Below are 4,887 nucleotides of genomic sequence, written 5' to 3' on the forward strand. Positions count from 1 at the left end.
AGATAGTAAAAAACTGTGGAGTGCTTTGTAGTTCTAAACAGGTTGCCCAGGCCCAATCACAGGCAGTGTCTGATATTGACCTGCACTGGAGTCGCTCCCAAGAGGCCCCCAAACCAAAAAACCCAGTTGTGAGCTTCACACAATATTAGAGCGGGATCCAATTAACTCCAAAAATGGGATATCTAAAGGGTGATCTTAGAAGGCACCAGAACCTGCTGAAGCAAATTCTGCTTCATGTGGTCAGGACCCACATAGCAGATTTCACAGTCAGGCAGCCTGAGGATTGACCCCATGCATGAATGAGCCAATAATCAAGATTAAATTACAACAGGAGGGCTCACACAACAGATATTTCTGAAGCTCCTAGCACAGGTAATCAAGGAAATTGAACCACTGGGTCCCATAGAACACCTACTACATAAGGCCACCCTACCAAGCCTGGGAAATAGCAGATCTACCTAATACATAGAAGGAAAAAAGAGATGCAACTAAAATGAGGAGACAAAGAAACATGCCCCGAATGAAAGAACAGGAGAAATCTCCAAAAAAAGAACTAAGTGAAATGGAGGAAGGCAATCTACCAGATATTGAGTTCAAAACAATGGTTATAGGGATGCTCAAAGAACTTAGTGAGAACTTCAACAGCTGTAAAAGGACATAAAAACCATAAAAAAGAGTCAGTCAGATTGAAGAATACAATATCTGAAATGAAGAATACACTAGAAGGAATAAAAATAGGTTAGATAAAGCAGAGGATTGAATTCATGAATTCATGATTTGAAAGACGAGGTAGAAAAAAAAAAAACCCACCCAATCAAAGCAGAAAAAAGAATTTTTAAAAATGCGGGTATTTTAATGGACCTTTGGGACAACATGAAGTGTAACAACGTACACATCATAGGGGTTAAAGAAGGAGAAGAGAGAGAGCAAGGGTTTGTGAACCTATTTAAAGAAATAACGACTGAAAACTTCCTAACACGGAAGTACAGAGTCCAAAACAAGATAGACTCAAAGAAGGCCACACCAAGAAACATCATAACTAAAATGGCAAATGTTAAAGACAATGAATTTAAAATCAGCAAGAGAAAGACAATTACTTACACAGGAGTTCCCATAAGACTGTCAGCTCATTTCTCAACAGAATCATTTTAGGCCAGAAGGGATTGGCATGAAATACTGAAAGTAAGAAAAAGCAAGTATCTAGAACTAAGACCATTTTACCCAGCAAGGCTATCATTGAAAATTGAAGGAGAAATGAAGAGCTTCCCAGACAAGAAAAATCAAAAGGAGATCATCACTACCAAACCAGTATTACAAGAAACATTAAAAGGAATTCTTTGAGAAAAAGAGAAAAAGTGGAATATAGTTATAAATAATAAAATGGCAATAAACACATACCTATCAATAATCACTTTAAATGTAAATGGCTTAAATGCTCAAATCAAAAGACATAGGGTAGCTGAATGGATAAGAAAACAAGACCTATATACATGTTGTCTACAGGAGACCCACCTCAGAACAAAATATACACATGGACTAAAAGTAAAGGGATGGAAAAAAATATTTCATGCAAATGAAAATGAAGAAAAAGCTGGGGTGGCAACACGTATGTTAGAAAAAATTGAAATTTAAACAAAGCCTACAGTAAGATAAAAAAAAAAGGTATTATATAATGATAATGGGAGCATTCCAAAAAGAGGGTATAACCCTTGTAAACATGTATGTACCTGACATAGGAGCATCTAAACATATAAAGCAGGGACCCTACAGGTGTGTGGGCTGCCCTGAGGAGGTGGAGAGAGGAGCACTGGACCAGCCTGTGGGGGGGCAGGGATGCTGAACTTCTGTGCTGTCCCTCAGTTGCACAAGGAAGAGCATGCAGTCAAGCATGGCCTTCTTCAGGTTCCTGTGGAATCTGGCCAGGTGCCAGAAGTGGGTGGAAAATTGTAGGGGAGCAGACTTAGAAGATAAAACACCTGATCAACTAAATAAGATTATCGATTATGTGCCAAACACTTTGAGACCTTTATAATCTATAGAAGTATACATTTTGCAGAGGCACAAGAAAACTAAAGAATGATTGGGTTATTTTATTTCTCAAAATTATTTGAAGCAGATACTTGTGAAGTCATTGGCGAGTCCTTATAGGACAGTTATTTGAAATAATGCAATACCAACAATATTTGATCTTACCAGTCATTTGAGCAATCCACATAGTAGACATAGAAAACAAATAAAAGAATTGAGTGAAGATGAAATTAGGGCACTGAAACAGAAAAAAATTGATGAAACTTCTGAACAGGAAAAAAAATAAAGAAATCAACAACAGCAATGCTCAGAACACAGTGCGGGGGGGGAGGGGGAGAGAGAACAGGATGAAGACATTCACCTTTAACCCTTGAAGAGAAGGAAAACAAAGAATATTTAAAATCTTAATTTGAAATTTTGATTCTTATGGGAAAGAAATTATACCTCTGGATGGACATGAGGCTGATGAAATCCCAGAAGATCTCTTTTTACTCCTGATAACTTTCAAGCACTACTGGAGTGCCAGACAAATTCTGGTGAATAGGTTCTAAGAAAGCACTTTGAGCAGCCAACACATTGTTCTGTTAAAAAACACAGCAAAAGCAGATGCCAGAGATCTGTGAGAGCTGCATTCAGGAAGAAACCCTCAGGGAATTGCGAGACTTTCACTTCTTTTTTATTATCACTGATGATGTAGTAGACATAGCAGAGGAAGAGCACCCGCCCGTGTTGGTGAGGTTTGTTAATGAAGCTCATAACCTGAGAGAGGTATTTGTGGGCTTCCTGCATTATGAAGCTGATGCCAAAGTTCTGGCTATGAAATTTCACACTATGGTAACTGAGAAGTGGATATTAAATATGGAATATTGTCATGTCCAGTGGATTTTCTTCCAAAATGAAAGTTGTTGCTTCTAGACTTTTAGAGCCATATCACCAAGTTGTCTACACACTCTGCTCTTGCTGTGCCTTAAATATGTGGTTGGCAAAATTGGTGCCTGATATGGGAATGTCTGTTGCATTAGGAACAATTGAGGAAGTTTTTTTCCATTGATCACCACAACTGCTTTTAGAGCTTGACAATGTAATTTCTGTCCTCTTTCAGAACAGTGAAGAAAGGAGTAAAGAACTGAAGAAAATTTTCTATTCTCAATGGACAGGCAGGCATGATGCTTTTGAAATTTTAGTGGACCTCTTACAAGCACTTGTTCTAGTTTAGATGGTATAAATAATGCCACAAATACTAGAAAGCATAACTGTATAGAGGGCCAATCATTTGTACTCTGTAGTGTAGAAACAGATTTTGATTTTATTGTTACCATTATCACTCTAAAAAATGTTCTATGTTTTACAAGAGCCTTTGGGAAAAACCTCCAGGGGCAAACTTCTGATGTCTTCTTTGCAGCCAGAAGCTTGGTTGCAGTGCTGCATTCGCTACATGAAGTGATGGAAATATTGAAGTTTATCATGAATTTTGGTTTGAATTTTGGAAGCCACCAATTTGGCAGCCAAATGATATTCACATGAACTTCCCTGGGAAATTCAGTAGGTCTCAGCAAGGGAACCTGGAATCTCAGCTGACCTCTGAGGGTTATTACAAAGAAGCTCTAAGTGTTCCAACAGTGGAACACATTATTCAGAAACTGAAAGATGTATTCTCGAACAGCACCTCAAGGCTCTTAAATGCTTATCTCTAGTACCCTCTGTCATGAGACAGCTCAAATTCAATACATTGGAGGAGTACCATGCTGACATGTACAGAAGCGACTTACCCAATCCAAATATAGTGGTACCTTGGTTTTTTAATGTAATCCATTCCAGAAGACTGTTCAAGTTCTGAAACATTTGAAAACTGAGGGATCAGCAGCCAACAGCTAGGCTTCAGGATCTTACACTCAGCGGAAACCACGTAACATGTTCGACTTCCGAGGTGTGTTCAAAAACTGAAGCATTTATTTTCAGGTTTATGGTGCTAGTAAACCGAAATGTTCATCAGTGGAGGCACTTGAAAACTGAGGTACCACTGTACACTGTCAGCTGAGCTGCATTATTGGAGAATCAATTGGAAACACTGAGTGAAAGATGTAGAGTTTCCATTCACAATTTATGAAGCCCTCCACCTGTCACACATCAAGCTTTTTCCTAATGTTTATACACTGCTGAAGATCCTATGTATCCTTCCTGTGATGAAGAATGAACGCTATGAAAATGGGCAAAAGCATCTCAAAGCATACCTGGGGAACACTTTGACAGACCAAAGGTCAAGTAACTTAGCTTTGCTTAACATAAATTTTGTTATAAAACATGAATTGGATTTAATGGTGGGCACATATATAAAACTCTGTACAACTAAGTTAGTGCTTCCTACAGATAATTCCAAAACCATCAAAAATACCTGAGTGACTTTAAAAATAAGGTTTCTCTTATATTTGATATTGAAAAAAATCTACAAGAAATTTGGAACCACAGAAATGCTATAAGGTGCATGTAGGCCACTTAACCACTGAATATCTTGAGTACATTATCCATTGATAATCTACCTGTTTAAATGGCCCCTATTTGAACTCTCATGCTTTGGAGAACTAACTGTTCTTCCAGAAGGTAGCATTGAAAGTGTCATGTTGCAATTCTGTGTGACCTCTGTTAGTGGAACTTTGGAATTGTTTTAGTTAAGTCATTTTAGACATAACATTTATTATCACTGTGGATTCAGTTGTCAGATATTATCAGTTCTTTGAAATAAATTTTGAGGCAGTGTGGGAGGAAGAAAAATACATTTTATAAAATCTTACAATGAATCTTTGAAGAGCAAGAGTTTTAAGTATGCTGTTAAAAATCTGAAATGGAAAGTTAAGGAAATTA

At 37.7% G+C, this 4,887-nt stretch overlaps 1 pseudogene; it reads left to right on the forward strand.

Annotated features, from left to right (window-relative positions):
* Positions 1 to 1,717: 1,717 nt before the first annotated feature.
* LOC148093735 (52 kDa repressor of the inhibitor of the protein kinase-like) lies at positions 1,718 to 4,424 on the forward strand (annotated as a pseudogene).
* The last annotated feature ends 463 nt before the right edge of the window (positions 4,425 to 4,887 follow it).

The sequence above is a fragment of the Miniopterus natalensis genome, chromosome 2, assembly GCF_054644295.1.
Source record: "Miniopterus natalensis isolate mMinNat1 chromosome 2, mMinNat1.hap1, whole genome shotgun sequence".
NCBI classification, from domain to species: domain Eukaryota; kingdom Metazoa; phylum Chordata; class Mammalia; order Chiroptera; family Miniopteridae; genus Miniopterus; species Miniopterus natalensis.